Source organism: Pteropus vampyrus, unplaced genomic scaffold (assembly GCF_000151845.1).
Source record: "Pteropus vampyrus isolate Shadow unplaced genomic scaffold, Pvam_2.0 Scaffold120, whole genome shotgun sequence".
NCBI classification, from domain to species: Eukaryota; Metazoa; Chordata; class Mammalia; order Chiroptera; family Pteropodidae; genus Pteropus; species Pteropus vampyrus.
In genome coordinates this window covers 4,949,253-4,960,976 of record NW_011888901.1, presented here as the reverse complement: position 1 = coordinate 4,960,976, position 11,724 = coordinate 4,949,253, and positions in this window count along the sequence as shown.

Below are 11,724 nucleotides of genomic sequence, written 5' to 3'. Positions count from 1 at the left end.
AGTTCCTGAGGGAGATAGTGAAGGAAAGACAGTCTACATGGAGAGAATCGTGCACAAAATGGCACAGGGCACAAGGGTGTTTTGTGATCTGGGGAAAGGTTGGGAGTGACTAGAACCAAGGCTCAGTGACCAGCAGTGGGGAGGCCTAAGAAGCTGGCTTCAGACTGCAGGTCTTTACCCTGAGGCTGGCACGAGCAGAGGGAGTCTTAGGAAGAATGGATGGAGTACAAGAGCAAAGGCCACATCCCAGCAGAGGGCAGTGGGAGCAGTGGAGCCAGCTTCCTTGAAGGAGGGAGGCAGTCCTGGGAGTTTTGGAGCCCATGAGGCACTCAGAAGCATGCATGTTAAAGACTGGGGGCCTGGAACTCTGTCTGTCTTCTCCTTCCCCCTCTGTATCACCTGACACATTGCACATGAATGTATCTGGGTCTCATCGTTCCTAACCTCGCCCCCACCCACACACCAAAATGTGAATTCCATGAGTGCAGGGACTCTATTTTGTTCACTGCTGAATCCCCAGTCCCTGGCACAATGCCTAGCCAACAAAAATATGAGGAATGAATGAATGATTAAAAGAATTTGCCGTATTTATATTTGGAAAAACGGAAAGAAAATCCGTTTGTGGAGAAAGAAAAACAGCTCCATTTAGGACTGGTTGAGATCTTCCAAACCTCAGCCCAACAGCAGACTCGCAGCAGGTGATCTACACTGACTTAAAGGGTACTTGACTGTAGAAAACCGGTTTGAGTTTCTTTTTCCTCCCCTGCGGCTCCTTGTTCTCCAGCAGGACCTGGAAGGGCCAGGTGTGCAGCACACAAATCTTTGACTCTTCAAGAGGCAGCAGACAAGGTGGGCAAGAAGGCAAGCGGCTCAGAGTTAGGCCCTTGCTGCTGACCCTCCTCCCCAAACTGTAGTATCCTGGTCAGGCCAGAGAGGGGTGGGTATGGAATGACATCCTTCACCTCCCTCTGGACTGACCTGGAGGGTCGGGACCTCTATCCTCTTGTTGCCCAGTTTTCTTCTTGGATGGTCAGCCTTCAGAGGGCCACCACAGGCCCACAGACCACACACCTACCTCTGGACACTGCTTTCTGACTACATAGCAAGGTCAGAGAAGGAGCACTTGTCCCTAGCCGTGGGTCTGTGGTCTTCAGGGCCCAGCATGGTGCCTGACAAATACTTTGGAATGAATGAATGAATGTGACTTTGACTGGCTTGTTTTCACTGTCTAGAGAAGCTTGGGGGGCAAAAGCTTTGATTGCCAGGTAATAACAATAACATTCATCATAGTCATGCTAATAGGGGCCCAAAAAATGATAAACCTTGAGAGTGTCATCATGCATTGATGAAATGTCTTCCCATGAGTCCCTCTGAACTGATAGCAATTCTTGCAGTTAGAATATAAATCACATGCCTGCCTTACAAATGAGGACCCCCAGCTCTGAAGCTCACTGTCAGAGTGGGAGGAGAAGCAGGACATTCTGAAGCCTGGTCCAGTTTTGCACTTCTTAGAGAAACCTCTGATCCAAGGTGTGGCAGTGGAGACAAGTAATGGAGTGGCAAAGCCTCGGGGGAGATGTGACCTCATCTAAGGGTGGGCGTGAAAGACTGCTCAGTGGGGACACAAAAACTCAGCATGAAAGCCAAGAGCCCCTGGCATTCCCCGGGCAGGGCAGGCAGGCGGCGGGCAGCAGAGTATGAGCACACACTAAGGCATCCCATTGTTTCTTTTTAAAAAACACCAGGTCACAAAGTGCTTCCCGGATCCTCATTCCTGGGACTGTAGGTCTGAAGCAGTTGGGAGCAGAGACAGGTTCTGCTGCTCCCACCGTGGGGCCAATCAGGACAGAAGCCTGGTGGAACGCCCTGCCAGGGCCCCAGAGTCCAGCCCTGCCCAGAACATCTATCGTCACCTGGGGGCCTCTTGGCCTCTCCTAGAAAACCCTAAGCTCCCTAAGGCGGGGCCAGGGTCACGTTCCTAAGCTTCTGTGTCCCCATGTACCTACATCATCACACCTCACTGAGAGAGAGGGAGGGGGGAGATTTCACAGACACCTGGTCCCGAGGTGGGGGTATTGGATGAGTGTTGATGGCAGGCTCTCTCCTGAGCTCACTTCTTAACCACCCTGCAAACTAGGCTGGGGATGGGAGTGAAGAGGTGTTGGGGTTTTTCCTTGGCCTTGACATAATCAAGTGGGGATGGCAGGTGACCCTCAGATGGAGGGTTCTAGAGCCCGTGGAAGAAAGGCCAAACCAATCAGATCCAAGGGCTGTGCTGGTTGCTCTGGGGATGAGGGTGGACAAGGCCACGAGGTACCATCAGGGGGCCCTGTATGCACAGGGAGGGATTAGGTGCCACGTAGAGAAAAAGAAATATAGACATAGACAGACAGTCCCCAGGCCTGGAGCACAGGAGGGTGCAGGTTAAGGCGAGCACAGCACCTCCAGCAGCCAGGGTTCCACCGGCTCCCAGTCCAGTCTGCATTCGGTACAATTATCCCTCTCCCCTTTTCTTCCAGTAAATGGCTGCATCTCTGTCCTCATAATTAGAATGGTCCTGACAGCATGCACGCACCCCACCCCTGGCCATATTGATTTACTCTGCTTTCAGGGGACCTGTGGCCTCAACAGACAGGCCTCCCACCTCCCGCTTCCTATAATGGAATCTGTCTCTTGGCCAGCCACTGGGAGGCATTTGGGAAGAAGGATGGCTGCTTCTAACCAAGGCCCAGTTTTGTGATTCTCATCATTAACACTGGCATTTTTAAAATCCTCCCCTAGAACTCACATCACCCTCAGAGCAGCAGTGCTGCAAGAGGTACTTTTCACCGGAGTCTGTAAACTCCAGGGGATGGAGGACATTGCTTTCAGCTGCATCCTGGGGCCTACACATAGTTCGTGCTTGATAAATACTTGTGGGAATGAATGAATAAATGATAGAAATACCTAATAGTCACTTACTGTACACTCGGCACTGTTCTGGCTGCTTTTCCTGTATTATTTTATTTAATCTTCACAGCCACCTAAAGGATAAGCACTTTTATGCTGCCCATTTTATAGATGGGAGACCAAGGCTCAGAGAGGTTAGTTAAATGGTTTGCCCAAGCGTGCTCAGGCAGTAGGAGACAGAGCTGGGCCTTGCTCTTACCTCTGGAGTTCTTCTACCCTGACCTACTCTTCCTATTGCAAAGACTCAGGGTGAGGTTTCCTCATGCCTTGAGCAGCTCTGGGGACATCCTGCAGTCCCAGATGTTCCTGCACCCAGAACTCAAGAAGCCAAACACTCCACTCCAGACTCCTCTTGTCAAATTAACTCTTGCTCTGTGTGATCCAACCCCACCGAGCTGAAGGAAATAGTACATCCTTTACACCTGTGCTCGAATTAGTTATGAACAACTCTCCGGCTGTGCCTCGTGGTCAGCTTTAATGAGGCTGGTGAGGTCCACTCTGGTGAGACCACGTAATGTGGTCTCCTTGCCCCTCACCAGCGCCTGCCTAGGTCGGGCTCTGAGCTGGGAGCTGGGGCTGAACAGAGATACCCAGACCTGCCCATAGGAACTCCCTGCAGGCAGCTGCCCTGGATAATAGTGTGCATGCAGGAGAGAAGCCACCCAGGGGCTCTGGAGAATGCGACCACCTCACCAGGGGTGGTGACAGATCTGCCTTTGTGGAATAAATGAACATGTGGATGATGACTCATTTGCCAAACAACAGAATCAATTTTGTGTCTCTCATAGGCTGAGAACCATGGAGAGAGCCCTCAGTGAGGACATATTGAATTGTCTGGCATTGGTGGATCTACACTCCGATAACCTTTCTCAGATCCTTCTTTGGGCCAGGGCAAGTATTAAGATGAAATTCATGAAAGTGCTCCTCAGGTTTTGGGCCTGTGGATGATGCCCCAGAGTTGGGCAGGAGTTAAAACACCCTCATCTTCCTACTCTCACACTTCACCAGACCCTCATGAGGCTACAGGAATCCCCCTAACTGCTGCGAGGCTCAGATGTCCCCTCTGGACATGGAGCAACAGAGACTGTCTTTGTCTCATCCATAGCCCTTTGGCCCTGTCCTAAAGTCACCTGTACTTTTCCAGCCTGGGGTCTGCCAAGCAAGGGGTCAGCCCCAAACCTCCTTGTGGTCAGGGTCTCCACCGGCAGCTACAGGTCCAGCACCGGCCATGCTCAGCACCAGGAGAGGAAGTCCTTCCCTAGGCTCATTTACAGCTCCCCAGGCCCAGCCAGGGCAGAGCTGGGGGCCGAGAATTTCTTCTATCTATATATCCCAAGGAACATCCTTTGCAGGTAATTCCCTGTGCAGGACCCGTCCATTTCTCACAGCAGAGCTGCAAGATCAGCAGCCTGGACCATCATCCCATTCGACAATGGGGGAAACTGAGGCTGAGGTCATCTCAAGGCCAGTGTCAGAGCCAAGAGCAGCCCCCCATGACAACCATCCCCCACCCATCGCTGACTCCCTGGGGAAAAGGCAGAAGTGACAGCTGGTTAGGATGATCCATAGCCTAGCTAGACAGTGAGCCCTGTTCTCCTTGGTGTCCCTGTGGTGGTCAGAACCTCCCCCAGGGAATGCTAGAATAAAGCCCGGAAAGGGAGTACTGCTCTCCCTCCAATGATATCTTTAAAGTTGGGTTTGAGTGTCAACACGGGCGCTGACCAGCAGGATGAATATGTACAAGTCACGTAACATTTCAGCCTACACTTGATCACACACATGCACACCTAAACTCATACAGCCACACCCGTGTATACACAGCCCCACTCCCCACCAGCATTCCCCAAGTGCCCTGCACTTGCGAGTGAGCTAACGAGTGGGTGGGTGCCTGAGTCTCTGGAGCTCGCTTGGAGCCCCCCGCTCTTGGCTTGATGTCAGCTGCAGCCTTATGCACAGGCAGCTGCCTCTAAGGAATGTTTTGAAGGCTCCCAGAAGCAGCCTACCCGTCAGGAACATTCCCCCCGTGCTCTGCCTGACTGCCATGAGCTGATATCCAGGACAGGAAGGGACCCCTTTAATGGCCCCTAGTGAGCAGGGCACTATGCTAAGTGATTTACACATACCTTCCATTGTATCTTCCTGACAACCCTGAAAAACAGGCATTAGTTCAGAGTTCTAGAGGTCACACATTGAGGACCTAAAGGCTGAATATGACCTTCGGATATGTTTTCTTTGGCCAATATATTGCTGTTCTACACATGACATTTAAAAAATCAAAGTAGTTGCCAACATTTAAAATCAGGAGATTGTTAAAAATCTGACAATCTTGCAAGACACCAATCTGTTTCAGATGAGTATCAGCTGTCCACTATAGAGAGGCTTACACAGCTCACCACAGTCCCCACCCCTCCCTATCGTCCACACCTGGCTTCTGTACTCATCCTGCCAATCTCTGTGGGTCTTTGATTTTGCCAGACCCCGACTGTATGATGTGCCTTCCAGCTCTTAGATGTGTCTCCTCTCAGGTTCTCCGGGTCTCAGGAAAACAGACCTATTTCCAACACTTCCCCAATGTGCCTGCCCCTATAGCAAGCCACTAGGTGTAGAAGATATAAAATAGTGCGACCATGTGTACAAGTGACTTCTCTCATGGAGAAGCTGAAAAAATCAAATTAAATGAGCGGGTCCATCACGGCACAAAGATTCTGGGATTCTATGACTACAGGAAAGGTGAAAAAGAGAAAAGGAGAAAAGATGAAAAGAAAGAAAGCAGAGATGGAGGTGAGATGTAGCCTGGAGGCTTAGCGGTAAGAGTGATGTGGCAAATATGGCTGTCTTTTTAATATTTCGCTGTATCTATAATGGTTAAGTGTGGTGGATATGAGTGCATCATTGAATTCATGATGTGAAACAAACTACCTGAACACTTACAGGCTTAAAACAATACTTAGTCATCTCAGGATTACGGAGGTCAGTAATCTAGCCTGGGATTAGCTGAGAGGTTCTTCGGTCTCGGCAGGCCATAGGCTGATCTTGGCTGGGTTGTTTGTGTATCAGTGATGGGTCAGCTAAGGGATGGCTGTTCTAGGATGGTATCTCTCACGTGTCTGGGATTGGCTAGCAGTCAGCTAGAGCAGTGATGGGGACTGAGCCACGTGTCTCTCACCCTCCAGCAAACCAGCTGGGCAGGGTTCCAGAAGAGGGAGCAGAAGCATGCAAGACCTCTTGCGACTTAGGCTTGACACTATTTCACTGTCACTTCTGCCACATTCAGTTGGCCAAAGCGAGTCACAAGGCCAGCCCAGATTTAAAGAGTGAGGAAACTAACTCCATCCCCAACCCTGATGGGGAAGCTGCAAAGTTACATTGTACTGTATAGACAGGATTGAATGATATAGCTATTTTTGTAATCAATCTACTACAGACAGAAAAAACATCGGTGGCTTAAACAAGATAGAGTTTCATTTTTCTTTCATTAAAAGAAGTCCTAACGTGATTATCCAGAAGTGGTAAGGCAGCTCCTCAAAGTCCTCAGGGACTCAGACTTCTTCCATCTTTCTTTTCTGCCACCTCAATGCAGCTTCTACCCTTAAGGTTGCTTTGTGTTCCAAAACAGCTGTTGGAACTCCAACCACCAAGTCTTTATTCCAGACAGGAAGAAGAAAGAATTGGGATGAAGAGGAGAGGTGATGCACTAAAGAATGTACATTCCAGTCGAGTTAGCCCTACTCAAAACTTTTGTTCATATCTCCCCACAGCATCCCCTCCCACCAGCTGAGAAGCCTGGGGAGAGACCCCGGCCCCAAGCGAGGCCTGACTCACATCCGGACAGCCCTTGCAGGGAAATCCTGGTGGCCCGTCCACGCCTTGGGGTGTGGGGAGTGTGACTACTCTCCATCACAGCCCTCCATACCTGGGCCAGGTTTAATTTCATCTCCATCTCTCTCACAAGCCTTCAGATGAGCCCTCCGAGGTTCCTAAAGAGAAAAATGTCAAGAAAGCCTGATGTCAGAAGGGGGTAATAAAACACAAGATGCAGATGAGGCCACTCAGGTCTGGCCAGGACACACAGGCCTCATCATGACTTCCTGCCCAAGATTGACTTCCCCTGATCCCCATGTAACCATGACACCTCAGACAAGGGACTGGACCCAGATTGGGGTGGGCCAAATAGCCTGGGCACCGCAGCCTTGGTGTCAGCATCTGGGCAAGCAGACCAAACGAAGTCTGAGCTGAGCTGCAGCTCACTGAAGGTGCTCTTGCTCCAGCCCAAGGAAGAGCAAACTTGCTCCATTTTTCATCCAATGGGTATTGACTAGACACCCACTAAAGCCTCATGTGGCTGCCTCTGGGGCACAGTGCTCTTAGCTGACATCAGGCATAAGAAGTCTGAGCCAGCAAAGGCCACCAGGAATTCTAGGGCATGAGCCCTGCCCATGTGGAATGAAGACTGCATCAGGATCCCCAGCGGGGCCCAGAGAGCATGCCAAGAGGAGGCCTCAAAACTGTGCTACCAAGTATGTTCCTTGTATTTGGCTCCTTCAAATTATTTCATTTGAAGAAAAGGCTTCCAGTTATGAATGAATGAGTGAGTAAATGAACGAATGGTTGACAGCCACATGCTAGAAGAGCATTGTTGATTTACTCCACAAGAACTTGCTGAGTGCTGTCTTTGTGAATGGGTGCCTGTACAGGGACAGGAGTACAGAGAGGAGAAGACTCAGCCTCTCCCACCATCCTTGTGCAAGACAGTTGAACAATATAAGAAGGCAGGCTCGTTTGAAATTAGAAAGTTTTGTAATAACGGAACCCTGCGCTATTCATTCAGTCACTGTCCTGCAGAGATGTGAACCCAGAGCTGCTGCAGGGGTCTCACTCTGTGTCCAGAGGTGCCACCAGCCAAGAGAGAAGTCAGAGCCAGGAGAACTGTAAAGAACATGCTCCTGAACCTGCAGTTTTGTGAGAACCAGAGCACCCTACCACTTACGCCCGCTAACTTGGGGTTTCTGTGTCTTGCAGCTGAAGGCATTCCATTATGTGGCCTGATGGGGCTATCACAGAAGGAACACTTTTCTGCCTGGACGTTTGGGCAGAGTTTTAAGAGATGAGCATGAATTTGCCAAAAGAATAAGGAAGGAATAGCATTCCAGGCAAAGGAAAAACATGAGGAAAAACATGAGCACTTAAAAAGCATAACTCCTCAGGGTGATGGGAAAGGAACGGGCTTTCCTTTATGATTCTGTAGAGGTACAGAATCATAACAGCTAACACTGATTGCTGTGTGTTGGGGCTCTTCTAAGTGATTAAACTAATTTAATCCTCTCAGTGACCTACGAGGACATACAAACATTTTTTAATTAATTTATTTTCCAATTACAGTTGACATACAATATTATATTAGTTTCAGGTGTACAGCATAGTGATTAGATATTTAAATATCTTACAAAGTGATTCCCCTGGTAAGTAAAGTACCCATCTGACATAATACAATTATTACAATATTATTGACTATATTCTCTGTGCTGTACTTCATGTCCCATAACTATTTTTATAACTGGCAATTTATACTTCTTAATCCCTTTTACCTTTTTCACCCACCTCCCCAACCCCTCTCTCATCTGGCAACCATCGGTTTATTCTTTGTATCTATGAGTCTGTTTCCATTTTGTTTGTTCATTTATTTCATTCTTTAGATTCCACATATAAGAGAGATCATATGGTATTTGTCTTTCTCTGTTTGACTTATTTCACTCAGCATAATATTCTCTAGGTCAATCCATGTTGTTGCAGATAGTAAGATTTCATTCTTTTTATGACTGAGTAATATTCCATTGTATTTATGTACCACTTCTTCTCTATCCATTCATCTATTGGTAGACACATAGGTTGCTTCCATATCTTGGCTATTGTAAATACTGCTGCAATGAACATATAGATGCATATGACATTCTGAATTAGCGTTTTGGGTTTCTTCAAATAAATACCCAGAAGTGGAATTACTGGGTCCTTCTTTGTCTCTTGTTATAGCCTTTGTTTTAAAGTCTATTTTGTCTGGTATAAGTCTTGCTACCCCAGCTTTTTGTTTCTTTACATTTTCATGAAATGTCTTTTTCCACCCTTTTACTTTCAGTTTGTGTGTGTGTTTCGATCTGAAGTGAGTCTCTCAAAGGCAGCATATGTAAGGGTCTTGTTTTTTTTTTTATCCAGTCGGCCACCATATGTCTTTTGATTGGAGGATTCAATTCATTTACATTCAATGTTTTAATTGTTGATAGATACATAGTTATTGCCATTTTATTATTTTCATTTTTTTTTCTTCTTAAAGAAGTCACATTAGCATTTCTTATAATACTTGGTGGTGATGAACTCCTTTAGCTTTTTCTTGTCTGGGATGATCATATGATTTTTATCCTTCATTTTTTTATATGGTGTATCACATTAATTGATTTGTGGGTATTGAACCAACTTGTATCCCAAGAATAAATCCCACTCGATCATGCCATATGATCTTTTTAATGTATTGCTGAATTCAGGTTGCTAGTATGTTGTTGAGGATTTTTGAGTCTATGTTCATCATGGATATTGGGCTATAATTTTCTTTTTTTTGTAGTGTCTTTGGAGCATATTCAAACTTGATCCCCACCTGAGGATAATAATCAGCTTTATCCCCATGAGGAGACTGGGACACAGTGAAGGGAAGGAATATACCCAAAGTCAAACAGCTGGTAAGTGTCAGACCAAGGAGATCTAGTCAAGCCCCAGGCCTCAGAGTCCAGACTCAAACCTTTTGCTCTGAATACTGACTGTCACCTAGGGCAGGTCATTTAACTCACCCAGCCTCTGTTTTCTTTGTGAAATGAAGGTATAAAATCCTAACGACATACCAGAGACTTGAGCAGTGGGATTTTATACTTTTCATTTGTGTTTATTTGGGCTCCCTTGTTCTTCCCCCCTGAAGGAAGCAGTCTTGGGAGAGAGCTGGTACACATATTCACTGGCTTGAGTCTGCATCACCCTCAACCACCTATCCTAAGTGGCTTTGGGCAAGTACTTGAATTGGCACAACCTCAGTTGACTCTTCTATGAAATGGAACAATAATACCTGCCTCACCAGGTAATAGACCAGGTGTCTGGCCAGCTATAGACTGGGGAGGGGCCGGGTGCTTAGGAACACAGGCTCCATTGAGGGCCTTTCAGAGAGAGAGAGGAAGCCATGGAAGCATGCACCCCACAAGAACATGCAGCTAGAGCCCTGGGAACACCACAGGGAGATGAGGAAGTAGAGCTGCAGAGGCACAAGAGATTGGGAGTACAGCAGGTCAGAGAGCAGCAGATGCCAGAAGCCAGCGCCAGCACCAGCCAAGGAGCAGCAAACAGATCAGCCCAGTCAAATGCCATGGAGAGGGCAGCTGCGATAAGAGCCCCCAAGTACCTGTCAGATCTGGCAATTAGGAGGTCATCAGTAACCTTGGCAGTGGCCATGGGGGCAGTGGGAGGGCAGGTGGCAGGCACAGAGGGAGTGGAAGCTGGCAAGGCAGGAAAGGCCCTCCCACAATAAGAGATAACTAGTGACACCAAACAGCAGTGATAAGGCAGCAGGCCGTGTGGGTTCTCAGGCCTGCCAGCTTGCTGTGGATGGCCAGCCCCTCCCCCCAACCCAAGGAGGACAACCGGAGCCCTGCAAAAGCAGGGTGGGCACTGCCAAGTACATACAGGTTTTCCTTTCAAGCCGCCAGGGAATCACCTCATGGCACTGGTCTTCCAAGACCTGGGACGTGTCTTGCTTTAACTTTGATGTTATAAATTACCATGGACACTTGGGAAAGTAAATGAGGGCATGCATTCCAGATGGATGCATGGATGGATGAATGGAAGAAGTCCTAATGGCAAATGAAAATTTAACCATTTCAAACTCCAAACCTAGCTAATAGCAATTTAGTGACTACCGAAAGGTAGATGCCCCTGCATCCTACTGATTGTGAATTGATGAGCAGCACATAACAGCAGGACTAGCTCTCCAGCCCCATCCCTCCTTGGATGGATGGATGGCGAATACATAGATGAATAGATGGATGGATGAGTGGGTGGATGGATGAATAGGTGAATGGATGGATAGATGGAAGGATGGTTGGATGGATGAATGGATGGATGGATGGATGGATGGATGGATGGATGGATGGATGGATGGATGGATGGGTGAATGGAAGAGTGGGTCGGTGGGTGGATAAAACACTATTGGTGTATATGATTTGAATGCAGTGGGCAAATAACCATTCAGATTACAGAAATACTTTTAAACAAATCAGAAATACAATGTTTTCTATAAATAGAGAGTCACTTAAAATCATGTAGCTTTTTCCTCTGTTTTGACCATCACTATTTGGGTTACAAAATTCGAGTATTTTTTCCCAATTACAACCTGGGAATGAGAAAATATTTCTCCTTAACCCCAGCCCCACCCCACTCCACCTCCACCATTTCAATTTCATTACTTCCAGGTCCTTGACTTGAAATAACAGAATAAAGATGTCTCTTCCACTAAGTGTCTGCCCAATATTGGTCTGATTTAGAAATGAGTGGAGTATAAAGAAATAACTTTTGCATCTGTAAGATGGGTGTGACAATAGACACCCCCGAAGCATGTGGTGGTCTGTTACCCAGGACAGGGCCCAGAATATAGTCGTTGCTCAGTAAACACAGGTTCTTACTTTCCTTTTCAGTTGAAATCATCATGCATTTTAGGGAGCCCTAAGTGAGTGGTTCCTCTAGGGCTAG